This window comes from Taudactylus pleione, unplaced genomic scaffold, assembly GCF_031769625.1.
Source record: "Taudactylus pleione unplaced genomic scaffold, aTauple2 ptg000120l, whole genome shotgun sequence".
NCBI classification, from domain to species: domain Eukaryota; kingdom Metazoa; phylum Chordata; class Amphibia; order Anura; family Myobatrachidae; genus Taudactylus; species Taudactylus pleione.
In genome coordinates, this window is record NW_028284522.1 from 16,195,266 (window position 1) to 16,209,591 (window position 14,326).

General features: G+C 45.0%; 1 pseudogene; it reads right to left on the bottom strand.

Moving 5' to 3' along the window:
* Positions 1-12,656: 12,656 nt before the first annotated feature.
* LOC148524236 (uncharacterized) lies at positions 12,657-13,567 on the bottom strand (annotated as a pseudogene).
* Positions 13,568-14,326: the final 759 nt, after the last annotated feature.

The following is a 14,326-nucleotide window of genomic DNA, read 5'->3' on the forward strand; positions in this document are numbered from 1 at the left end:
AGGTCTTTGCACCTCTGCAGGCTTGTGTCGGCCGGAAAGAGAGACACCACATAGGCTTTAAACCTAGGATCGAGCACGGTGGCCAAAATGTAGTGGTCTGATTTCAACAGATTGACCACCCTGGAATCCTGGCAAAGCGAATGAAGGGCTTCATCCACAAGTCCCACATGCCGAGCTGAATCGCTCCGTCTTAGCTCCTCCTTCACTTTCTCCAGCTCCTTCTGCAAAAGCCTGATGAGGGGAATGACCTGACTCAAGCTGGCAGTGTCTGAACTGACTTCACGTGTGGCAAGTTCGAAGGGCTGGAGAACCTTGCACAACACGGAAATCATTCTTCACTGCGCTTGAGTCAGGTGCATACCCCCTCCTTTGCCTATGTCATAGCTGAATGTATAGGCTTGAATGGCCTTTTGCTGCTCCTCCATCCTCTGAAGCATATAGAGGGTTGAGTTCCACCGCGTCACAACCTCTTGCTTCAGGTGATGGCGGGGCAGGTTCAAGAGTGTTTGCTGGCGCTCCAGTCTTCGGCACGCAGTCGCTGAATGGCGAAAGTGGCCAGAAATTTTTCGACCACCCAAAGCGTCTCATGCACGCCCCTGTCGCTTTTCAGAAAATTCTGCACCACCAAGTTTATTGTGTGAGCAAAACATGGGACGTGCTGGAATTTGCCCAGATGTAATGCCCGCACAATATTGGTGCCGTTGTCAGATATCACAAATCCCCAGGAGAGTCTAAGTGGGGTAAGCCACTGGGCGATGATTTCCCTCAGTTTCTCTAAGAGGTTGTCGGTGGTGTGCCTCTTACTGAAACCGGTGATACACAGCGTAGCCTGCCTTGGAACGAGCTGGCGTTTCTGAGATGCTGCTACTGGTGACGCTGCTGCTGTTGCTGCGTAAGGTGATACATCTACCCAGTGGGCTGTCACAGTCATATAGTCCTTAGTCACAGTCATATAGTTCTTAGTCTGCCCTGTTCCACTTGTCCACATGTCCGTGGTTAAGTGGACATTGGGTACAACAGCATTTTTCAGGACACTGAGGACACTTTTTCTGACGTTTCTGTACAGTCTCGGTATCGCCTGCCTAGTGAAGTGGAATCTAGACGGGATTTGGAACCGGGGACACACTACCTCCATCAATTGTCTAAATCCCACTGCACTAATGGCGGATACCGGACGCACGTCTAACACCAACATAGCAGTCAAGGCCTCAGTTATACGTTTTGCTTCAGGATGACTGCTGTCGTACTTCATCCTCCTCGCTAAGGACTGTTGAAGGGTCAGTTGTTTAGTAAAAGTAGTGGTGTTCCTACTTCCTCTCTGGGATGATGAACGACTCCCAGCAGCAGCAACAGCAGCAGCGGCAGCAGGAGGCGTAGCAATGCAGGATCCTCCGGAGGAATCCCGGATAGAAGAGTCAGTCATGCCAGTGACATGGCCTGCAGGTCTACTTCCGATCCTGACTAAGGAGGAAATTGACGAGGAGGGAGTTGACGGTGTGGTTTGCAGGCGCTTGGATACAACAGGACAACGGGATTTAGGTGTCCCTGGACTGCTTACGGTCTTAGCCAAAGTTTCTGAACTTGACAGTAACTTTTTATGAACGCGCTGCAGGTGCCGTATAAGGGAGGATGTTCCTGGTGGTTAACGTCCCTACCCCTACTTATTCCACCTTTACATATGGTACATAAGGCAAGACAGTTGTTGTCCGGATTTGGATAGATATATTGCCAGACCAAAGAGGTGGAATGTTTGGTCTTCTGCCCAGGCATGACCGTGATGGGCTTTTTCATCCCACGGACAACAGCTGTCTCCCCCGGAGTCTGATTTAAACAAACCACATCACCATCAGAATACTCCTCGCCAACTTCCTCCTCAGCGCCAGCTACACCAGTATCCTCATCCTGTTGTACTTCAACAGTGACATCTTCAATTTGCATATCAGCAAGTGGACTGTGGGTGCTCCTTTCAGCACTTGCAGGGGGCGTGCAAATGGTGGAAAGAGCCACCTCTTCCCGTCCAGTGCTGGGAAGGTCAGGCATCGCAACCACCACCACACTTGGACTCTCCTTGGGGATTTGTGATATCTTCTTAGAACGCACAGTTCTTCGCTGTGCTTTTGCCAGCTTAACTCTTTTGATTTTTTTAGTGGGAGGAGGGCTTCCATCGTCATGTGAAGCTGAACCACTAGTAATGAACATAGGGAAAGACCTTAGCCATTCCTTGCCACTCCGTGTCATAAATGGCATATTGGCAAGTTTACGTTTCTCTTCCGATGATTTAAATGTTTTTTTCAAGGTCATTTTCCTGAACTTTGTCATTTGGGATTGTATGTGCCCTCTACTATGACATTGGGCATCGGCCTTGGCAGACGACGTTGATGGCATGTTATCGTCTATGTCATGACTAGTGGCAGCAGCTTCAGCACTAGGAGGAAGTGGTTCTTGATCTTTCCCTATTTTATTTTTATCGGAGAAAGTTTGGTCCCCCATTTATGTTATATTGATATATACGTGCGGCTAAGGCGCACACAAACACAGAAAATAATTTTTTATTTTTGTTGGAGACTAGTGCACTTTGTGGGTTACACCACCCTTTAAGAAATGAGCCAGCCGGCCCTTTACTTATGGGACACAGGCGCACGCTTGGCGCTGCTCCTTTGTTGATGTGTACTTTGGGGGTTACAGCACCCTTTAAAGGACAAGCCAGCCGGCCCTTTACTTATGACACAGGCGCACGCTTGGCACTACTTTGTTGATGCACGTGCGGCTACTGCGCACACAATTCACAAACCAAAAAATTTTTTTTTTATATTTTGTTTGGAGTGCCCTTTGGGGGTTACAGCACCCTTTAACGGACAAGCCAACCGGCCTTTTACTTATGGGACACAGGCGCACGCTTGGCACTACTTTGTTGATGCACGTGCGGCTACTGCGCACACAATTCACAAACACAAAAAATATATTTTTTTATTTTGTTTGGAGTGCCCTTTGGGGGTTACAGCACCCTTTAGCGGTGAATCCAGCTGGCCCTTTATTTATGGGACACAGGCGCACGCTTGGCACTACTTTGTTGATGCACGTGCGGCTACTGCGCACACAATTCACAAACACAAAAAAATATTTTTTTTTATTTTGTTTGGAGTGCCCTTTGGGGGTTACAGCACCCTTTAACGGACAAGCCAGCTGGCCTTTTACTTATGGGACACAGGCGCACGCTTGGCGCTGCTCCTTTGTTGTTGCACGTGCAGCCACAGTGCACACAATTCACAAACGCAGAAAAAATATTTTTTTTTTTAGCACTTGGGGGGAGCACCCCTGACGGACAGAGCACCCCCTGGACAACACTACAGCACCCCTTTAGGACTGGGACACTGCACAGGACTTTGGAATGGACACAGCCCCTATGGACAACTGACTGCACAACACAGTCCAGCCAGCCCCTATGGACTTTGAAGTAGTGGACACAGCCCCTATGGACAACAGCAGCACAGCGCAGCACAGCACAGCACAGCACAACACTACACTGCACTACACTACACTACAACACTACACTACACTACACAGCCCAGCCAGCCCTAACTCCCACCCTCCCTCTTCACTGTCAACAGCCGAGTGAGAAAATGGCGCCGACGCGGGTACCTTATATAGGATCCAAAACCCGCGAGACCCGGAAGGCGGGATGATGACGTTTTGCCTCAATTTCAGATCCGAGTCAGGCGGGAAAAGTCGAGCCTGACTCGGATCGGCCTCGGATTGGGGGGGCTCTGAGGGGTTCGGATTTCAGAAATCCGAACCCGCTCACCCCTAATATAAAGTGTTTTTATAAAAAACAAAAATGACATAGGGTCCCCCCCCCCAAAAGCCTAACCAGCCCCGGACTTGCCAGCCAGTCCTGGTTCCTAAAATTGCGGGGAACAAAATGAGTAGGTTTCCACTGTAATTTAGGTACCAGCAACAGGCTGCAGAGCCAGTCCTGGTTTTAATTATAGGGGGGAAAAAATGCGTAGGGGTCCCCCTATTGTAAAACCAGCACCGTACCCAAAACAACCGGGATGCCAGAGCTAGGAGACCCTATTACTGGATCTACAGGGCCACAGCATTCTCACCCCAAATTGCTCAGGCCTAGCCAGGGATCTCAGGGGAGGTGGGGACCCCCCAAAAAGGGGTCCCCCCTCTCCCAAAACCCCATGCTTGGTCTGAAGCCCGGGGCTCTTCCACCCACCCCTGGGCTGTGGGTACGGGGGTAATAAAGTGTAAAATCAAAATAAACTATTGTATTTTACAGTGGAACTACAGGTGCGAACATGCAGGCCCTTTTGCACTTGTGGAACTACAAGACTCAGCAGGCGGCCTGCACCTGTACCTCCACTGTAAAATAAATGGTTAAATAAAGACAGTACAAACACACCGTATACAGTAAAAGTTTAATACACACATACCTCACTCACACATACTTACCTGCTGCCAGATGTTCCTATGAAGAAATTCGTAAGGAATTACCTGCAAAAAAGATCCTATGCTCACCTCCATCCTCAGGCTGGTCTCCGTAGCATCCAGGGGGGTCTTTGCAAAAAATCAAACTGAGTACCCGATCCATATACTTACCATTAGCGGTGTATGTGTGTGACCACATACACCGCTAACCGGCTCCCGACTGTTCACATCTTTAGCTTTGTTCTCCATGCTAGAAGGATATGCCCGTGAGAGTCTCCAGCGATGATCAACTAGATATGGCATTATATAGGCCAGTGACCCCAGATAGTTCCACTGCACCATCACTACTATATTCCTGCATGTATAGAGCCAGTATGCATACTCCACTGCCACCACTGTATGTACAGACACAGGTGTGTGCTCCCACCAGTCGCACTACCTGTGCTCCCCTGTACGTTCCTGGATGGATCTGGTGCATACATTGTAGGAGCGCTGTGTACCTGCTGCATTAATCCTCTGTCATCCTATTCTGCCTGATTAATAAACCTAATACATGGTTAAGTTATCTACCGTGTGAACTGACCTCCATCACACACCACTGACACCTATACCGACTATAGGATCTGCCAATAGAGGCAATGGTGTATCTATAACAGTGACGTGCGGTGAGGTAAATGGCTGGGGAGGCACTGGCTAGTGTCAGAGCCAGATTTACAGATACATATATGAACCCGAGTGTTCATGTGGGCATTATACAAAGGTGCAGCAGTATAGAGGAGACAGGGGAGGCAGTGCCTCACCTGCCATACACTTTTTACTCAAGAGTTTTCACTATAAAAATGATTAGAATAATACAAATAAGGTATTTATAATATTTTATTTACATTTTTCTTAAATCGTTTATAGTCAAAACTCTGGAATATACCTAAGTATGACAGGAAAGGCTCTGCTAACCTGCCTCACCTGACTGCACATCACTGATCTATAATGGGTGCTTGGTATGAGGTTCATACGGGCCCCTGGGTCCAGGGGGCCCACACTGCACACCCTGCACCCATATAGTTATACTTACCTCTCCACAGTCTCTGGAATGCTGCAAAAATCTCAGTGAAAATGGCGGTGGACATTTTTCCAGTGACTTGTGCATGGGCAGTAGACATGTCCCTGGGAGTAAGATGCAGGCGCCATTTCCTCGGAGACCCGCGCATGCGCAGTAGATTCTGGCACCAAGCCAGACTCTACTATGCTGCCAGAGAGGAGGGGGCTTGCACTGAGTCTGCACACGGGCCATCTCCTCCCTTAAAACGCCCCTGAATAGAGAAATGATACCAATGTCAGGAATGAGGAATACAGTAGGACAATGAAAGTACATTACCATGTCTCTTATATTGACTTAGATACATATAAAAAAAAAACATTGGTCCTTGTTAAGCAAAACATTTATGTTTGTTTCTTTGTGTCATTGACATTATTGTGCTTTTATTTGTTGTTCGTATATAGGGAGGTCCACAATAATGTCTCCTCTCTCTAAAAATAAATAAACTAAAGCACAAAGCCAAGAATACCCGTCAGAGGGAAAACATCAGCACTTTCAAAAAGAAATAATCATTGATACAATCAGTTAATAGGTTAATAGCTTGTCTCATGTTTGTTTCGCTATCTTGGTTTCAGCGCTCTCAAGGTGTTTTGAGAAGGCATTGATGTCACAAGGTTAGCACGGAAATGAAGGACAGTGAATCGGTGGAGCAGTAATTGGAACTCGTCCATCATATCAGCTGAATTTGGAGGTCCCGTACTGCTAAACAGAAACCTAACAGCCATTCAAGCATCAGAAAATTCCTGATGATGCTCACAAAAGTTATATAGTTAAGCATTATCTAATGTCTAATGGGAATAAGTGATGTAGTGAGTGTGTCCTCTCACACTCAGTGTACTGACTGATATTCCCACACTGAGCTACAAATGGAATTCTGCAAACTTTTTAGAATGGTTCAAAGCTTTCCTATTATGTTGCGGTGGGTACAGAACCGGAATTAATGACTGAGTCTTCTTGGTATGTATTAAAGTGTCACCTGCTCACAGGGGGGTCCCGCCACAATCTTATCTGGCACTCGTTTTCCGAAGTGGCGCTTCCGTGCGTGGCAAAACCCCCTCCCTAGCACTAGGGCCCACAAGATGGTAGCCCATACCATTATGTGGGAGTGATGCCTCAAACCTTCTTAAGAGGACTTGTGGCTTATGGCTATCATTTTATAGAATATACTTAATTTAAAATTGGTTGCTATGGGAAACTTCGCAACTTACCGTCTTTAAAAGGTTGGATACATCTCCCCCTGTGTGTTTAGCCAACATGCAGCTTATCAATTCACTAGACAGAAAGTACCTCATGCCTCAGTGATGTGAGTCATTCTCAATGAGTTCATACACTACATTCTCATAAATACTGTCTCCGGCCACAAAAGTCCAACCATAACCCTGTATGCAACAGATGGGTCCACTTTACCGGCATTGCTGATTCTTTGGAATTTTATAGCACAAGTACATGGTGTAATACTTTAAATGGTGGATTAGCAGAATGAAATATAAGCAATTTACACTTAAAGGAACAAATCAATGGTAATGTTATTATATGTTGTATAGTCATGCCTCTCCATCCTGATGACAAGAGATACATTTAAACGCAAATATTGCCCTTCAGCACTACTAGAATCAATATACAGTTTATTGCATGTACTATAAATCATTGTACAGGGAACAGGGCAAATGGCAGCAAAACCATGAGATGTACAATACTATCTTAGCTATCCATTGATCTATGAACCAGTAACACTATTCTTAGGTTTCAATATGCACATGTTCACAATACAAGGACAATTTAAAGGATAGATTCCTCAAGAGAGATGTATCATGGTATAAGCAGCTTACAGCGCAACATCATAAGTACATAGTAATATGGTAGTCCAGTAACATTTTCTGTTTAGCCTGTCTCACTAATATAGGCCATAAGGAGAAAGTCACCAATAACAAGATGGTGATAGCTAAATATGTCACTGATGAGAAAAATGTGACAGCTGATTTTAATGTAATTATCACACAATAAAGTCATCATACTGTACTGTGCATCAATTGCATTTATTGGTTTCTAGTTTCTCTCTTTTTTTTACAGCACCCATAAAAGTGCCACAGCACGTACATGAGGAACATTAGGAGGAGACCTGATCTCTGCTGACAAAAAGTGAAGGAAAACGTATTTAATTGAAGGGATGATAGGAGGTTTGACTTTGATCTAAAGCTAGGTACACACTATAGAATCATTGGGTCAATTTGCCTATAATCGGGTAATCGGCAAGATTTATTGTATAGTGTGTAGGCATGAGCATTTTGGTGTTTCACTGATAAAACATTTAAGACGCATTCCAAACGCATTATCCAATCGGTTGGTCGGCCAAGACAGAAAATCTTGGTCTTAATCTCCCGATATCGAGCAGTGTGTGCATTCTCGATAATATGACCATATTTCCTATGTTTTCTTGTGACTACACCATCCACCTTGTGGACAGTCATATGCAAAATCAGTGAGGTTTGGGCGGTAACTTCCAGTAAAAAATTTGCATAATGTGTAGCATAGATATAGGAGCTTTTGATTTGCAGAAAAATCGGTCCCTATTTGTTGGCCCGAACAAAAAAAACGGACAGTGTGTACCTAGCTTTACATTATTGTACTAATCCTAGGCACACTTTCATCTGCAGTGACATCTCCCCATACTTGCCGACAATCAGTTCCCTCCTTCCGGAACTGATTGTTGGCTAACAACGGGGGACGTGCACGGCCATGACGGCACATTTGGGGCATTGTGAAGCAGGGGGGGTCACGATGATGCGATTCAGCGCGAATCGCGTCACCGGGCCCCTCCGCTGCAGGGGTTTTGATATTAACTCTGCGGGGGGTAGGGAGGGATGCCGGCTTCCGGTAGGCTTGCCTGCCTTTTCAGGGGGGCAGGATCGGCACCCGAAAATCGGGAGGCTCCAGGCCAAATCGGGAGGGTAGGCAAGCCTGCATCTCCCAAGAGCAGCCATTTTGTTGTTTTCCTCCAGTGCGATTCATAAATAAGGTCCAATGGAAGCGAAAGCATAGAGAGGTGCAAAACACACTCTGTAATCAGATTTATTTAAATCATAGCTCTCCTTCCCTCAGTTGTTTACTGAATGATAAAGGCAGAAACATAATTATGATACTATAAAATGTCCATGATCTCCAGATGAAGGGCTGAGTATAAAGAAAATATAAAGCAGCTGGATGTGACTTCCTCAGGTCTGCTAAAGAGGTATGTGCACAGGCTAAATAACCACAATTATATACAAAATACTGTATACATCAAGTTATTAGGCAATATGGAAAATCCAAAAATGCCATAATTTCCAAATATTTTGTTTCTCTTCAGTGGAAGGTGCATTATCAGTAAAAGCTAATTTGGATGAAGTTAAACTATTGTATAATATAGGGAAAGCATTTAATTTCCACAGAGAGCCAGACTTTGGTCCTATGTTTATGATAGCATTATTCCTGCAACGTTACTAACATCAGGAAACTTCTATTGGACGCCAGGACAAATAAAATCACAAAATCTTAATAAAAATAAAATACTAGTGTACAATCTGGCCGCCTACTGTCAGTGCAGCTCATGTGGGATCTAAACGAGACAGGAAAATGGTAAATGAGACTGTGGGAGTCATTTGTATGGGTGTATGCATGCAGCTGATAATGATAACATTGCGTACCGATATGGAGGGTAATATAGGGACAAGCAAAAGTTTAAAATGCTGTTTGTAATGTCAGATGCTAGTTTTTATAAACAAGTGCATAGCTTGTGGGACATGGGGACAGCATCTTTGGGTGTGCAAAATTTTAAAAAGAGTTATTTAGTAGAATGGACTTTAAAGTAACGATTATATGTATATTTCCAGTTGGACCTGCAATAAGGCACAATTCGGCACAGATTGATTCTTCAGGAGCAGGTCCATGCAAAGAGATGTGAGCTTGCACCTAAGGAGACAAGCAAGTACATGCATTTGTGACAACAGCAGACTTTGTACATGTGTACTTTATAAATACAATAAACTCGAGCTTCCTGTGGGCGGACCGCGCTACATGGCTGTAATTTAGGGAGCTCTCCCCCGGTCACTGCAAACTAACGGCGTTACAGCCGGTGACGGCGGGACCGGTGATCCGCGACAATAACAACGGACCCCGGAGATAACAGCGGGATAAGAGAGGCACTGCCCCGGCTCTCCCGCCTGCTCATTACTGCCCGACACTACACACGCGCACCCCTGCTTCTGCACCTTTTTCCCTCGACCACCGCAACAGGCTCACCAGCAGACAACCAAATCGGCTCCTGACTGCTTACCGCCTTCCACGACTGGGGGGCTGCCATTGATCCTGTCAGGACAGTGGGGAAAGTTCCTGGATGACACAGATAGCGGCTGCCATCTTGGCCTGTGAACAATCCCTGTATGCCTGCTGATGTACTACAGTTTACTGTATCTGTTTAAAGTATATTAGAAGCGGTCACAGAGTAGAGGTAGTGTTCAGAACCTCACAGGAGCTGCACAGTCATAGAAAGCTAGCACTATATAAAGCAGCACAGTGGACCTTACATGGATAAATACATGACCAAACAACAGAGAAGTGGTAGAGGGGGTGCTACTGCTGCCAAGTCTAAGGAATCCAAATCAGTGCCTTCTACAACAGCCAGTCCTTCCTCCTCTCCTGGGAGAGATGATGTCTTGGATGGCATTAGTGATCCGGCTAAATTCAGCTCAGCAGCTATAGCTAAAGCACAAGAAGTATCTGATTTATTGTTACCTTTATTATACAAAAAATTGTCTGGACTCGAACAATCTATAGAGTCAGCTTTATCACAGTTAAAGGAGCATTACAAGCGAATTGACGAGACAGAGCAGCGCATATCTAACGTGGAGGATGATCTTACTGTGGCACAAATCCTTATAAAATCCAAAGAATCTGCATTGAATGCTATACAAGAAAAGCTGGAAGATTTGGAAAATCGTAATCGCCGCAATAATTTGAGAATGATTGGCCTCCCGAATCCGTTAAACAGGCCGATCTTATGGAGTTGATTTCTTCATGGTTACCCACGGAGTTGCATTGTGCGACTACATCAGATTCGGTGATGGTGGGAAGAGTACATTGCATTGGTTCAGAGAGACCATCTGAGCAACGCAGACCACGTCCAGTAATTATGAAGTTCCTTAATTATGTAGATAAACTCCGTATACTGGATGCTTATCGTAGGTCCAGGGGTCTCTTCTATCATGGAGAGAAGCTATTACTCTTCCAGGATTTTCCTACCAAGTATCCATGATGAGAATATGCACCATATGCAAGCTGCTATTTAATTCTGGAATTCGTTTTGCCTTACTCTTTCCTGTGAAATTAAGAGTGCATCCTGTGGGACAACAACACTTCTTTGAGTCACCACAGTCCGCAAAAACGTTCCTGGATTCTCTTCCTGGAACTGATTAAGTGGACTAAGGGCCTGATTCAGACTCGGACGCTATTTGCGTCTGCTCGCTGGCTAAATGAGGCCGGCTATTTAAATCATGTACTCCCACTGTGTGGCGTAAAGCCGCCCACTAAGTAATAGCGAGCGGCCGCACTATGCGCTCGCACCTGTATAAAGACGCCCCTTTGCCACTCGCAACACACGTCATCTCCGGCAGTTGTAGGATTAATTGGGAACATTGAGAGCCATCGGAGCTGCTGGTAGTGCTTGTGGTAGCCTTTTCCCACCACAACATTGCGAGTAGTTCAGGCCAAATTACAACCCAGTCACATGTGTAATGACGCTACTTTGCGAATTATGCACACCCATTAAACGCCGTTCTGACAGTCGAGCACGCCTGCGTTTGCACATCCACACCCCCATTTACAAGCACCTTCCCTTGTCACCACCCACAAACGGCACTATCTGTCACTCAATAGTGACTACAGGATTGGGCCGAAGGAGATTTGATTGTAGAAGGGGATTTTAATGGCAGAGTTTCTTCGTCATTGGATAGATCAGGGGTAGCTGGAGATAATCGGAGAATACCACCAGCCGTACTGTTGTTGTTGAACTCATTCAATTTGGTAGATCCATGGAGGTACTAGCATCCAGTAGCAAGATAATATACTTTTTATTCTCACCCACATCACACATCAAGCAGGATAGACTACTGACTGATGTCAACTACTTTTCTATCTAGAATTATGGACTCTCGTATAGAGCTGGGTACACACCTATACAATGACACATTCACGTGATGGTTCGATCGACAATGCTCCCGTTCGGAAGTGCTGATAACAGTCCCGATGCACGCGTACACATATATACAATCCAAGGTGCGACCTTCGATCCCGCACTGCCGAAATATTGCAAGCAAATTATTGTACCAGCGTACACATTTTCCCGATTTCAGGCTGCGCTCACAGTGGGTGTACCTAAAATTAACGTAATGGGCAGGAAGGGGGTGTGATTATGAGACCAAAACAAACCTATGTGAACATTTTCAGAGCTCGTCCATTTGTTTCTGAACTAGCTTCTGTAGTTTAAGGACAGAACATTAATTTGTCTTTGTCATTCTCCAGCATGACTTTGATTTTGAGAAAAAGGAAGGCTCAAGCTTGTATTCTGGCAGCTATGGCAACTGCAATTCAAGCTATCAGGAGGAGAAAAAGGAGCAGAAATCTGAGTTGTTGGACCAGGGATTGGTTGCAGAGGTGAGACACCTTCTCCCACATGTCTCTGATTCAAGATATGTGAGAACAACCCTGATGATTTCAGGAATTTCTTACGTATGGATGAAGCATCCTTCCAGGAGCTTCTCCAACTGGTAACCCCGCTCATCGAAAAGGAGGACATCTATATGAGGAGGGCCATTTCTCCGGAGCAGAGATTAGTGGCTACACTGCGCTATCCTGCAACAGGGAGGTCACTGGCTGATTTGCGGTACAGCACCGCCATATCATCTCAGGCGCTTGGGGAGATCATACCAGACACCTGTGAGGTCATATTTGAAGTCCTGCATGATGAATATATTAAGGTAAATATAAATGACACACTCAGTTGTTGAACATTTTTTGTTGTATTGAATAAAAAATAACATTTGTCAACCATAAATGTAAAATATTTTATATATATATATATATATATATATATCTACACATAAACTTTAAAGATTTTGATAATGAGTTGCATCATGGGTCGAGGTTTGGGATGGAGAGTCTCATTATACTGCTGGAACTGTGCACTGGCCTCGTTGTACTGGGGGTATTGTGCCCTTCTTGTTGGTACAGTAGGTGGTAGTGGGTGATGTTGCGTTACCATAGACGGTGATGTCTGCATGTCAAAGCGTCCATGCTGGGGATAGGTCTGGGTGGGTATATAAGCAGATGCATGTGCTGGTGGCAATGGAGCAGGGTACATTGACCTGAACTTAGGGGGTTGGGGTATAGGGGGGTCATCTGTCAGTCGGGTGCACTGTGAAAGTGTTCCGATATTTGCTAGTAAAAGGCCTCATTAATAATGTGTTCCACCTCGTAACGAGTTGCACGGTCCAGGTCCCTAAGTTTTTTGGCATAGGAGCTTGCCAGATGGTCATGCTCGTCCTCATCCAATGCCATGAGCCTGTTTGCGGACTCCAAGATTTGGCGAGTCATGACCTCTGATTGATCTGCTCCTTGTCGCGGCCTCTTGCGTGCCCGTCTCATGCTAATATCCACCTGGTGTGTTGGTTGTTGGCTGCTGGTGGAGGGGCTCGAGCATGGAGGCTGCATTGATAGCTGGTATGGTTGCTGGATGCTGGGGATCGGGGTTGAACAGAGGACTGGTGATGGAGCACTTGTATGGTCCTCAATTGTTGGTGATCTCCCTTCTTCCTCGAAAATAGATGGCTGTAAAATTAATGGTTGTACATGTTAGTAAATTGATGTGTCATTTGAAATTTGATTTTTTTTTCCATAGTTTCCTAATACGGAGGAAGAATGGTTGGCTGTCTCAAAAGACTTTGAAGAGCTATGGAATTTTCCTAATTGTGGTGGAGCCATCGATGGGAAACATATTCGCATCATGCCGCCTGCTAATAATGGATCCTTTTACTACAACTTTAAGGGATTCTTTAGCATTGTCCTACTGCCCATTGTTAATGGCAATTATGAATTTTTGTGTGTAGACATTGACAAAAATGTTTTTGATGGTGGGGAAATGGAGCACAGTGTGTTTAATGACAAGCTGAAAAACAATACCCTGAACCTGCCCACTAGTGAGAAAACTACATATGGCCTTAATTATGTATTTGTGGCTGCTCTGTATTGAACCTTTGCTCTACATTCTCATTTATTAAAGCCTTACCACAAAAGGCACTCACTAAAGAGTCAAGGATTTTTAACTACAGATTGTCTAGAGTTAGGCGAGTGGTAGAAAATGCCTTTGGAATCCTGAGCAATAGGTTTTGCGTTTTCCATACCACCATTAACCTTTGTCTAGACAAAATAGATAAGGTGGTCATGGCATGCTGTATACTTCACAACTATTTATTCCGTAAAGCACACAAAGAACATACATTGCACTCTGCTATTGAGGATACATATTATGTGGAGAAAGCTATAGGGTTGACTCTTCTGGAGGTCAATTTAGGCCGTAATGCCCAGTGCTCGTGCCAAATTTAACCGTGAAGAGTATTTGCAGTATTTTAATGGTGTAGGAGCTGTTCATGGCTGAATGACATGATCTAACATAATGACATGTTGTAAAGGCGAATGTTAAATATTTTCTTGTAGTTATTGTACATATTGGATAATAAACACTTTAAAATATGTGGTGTTCTTTAT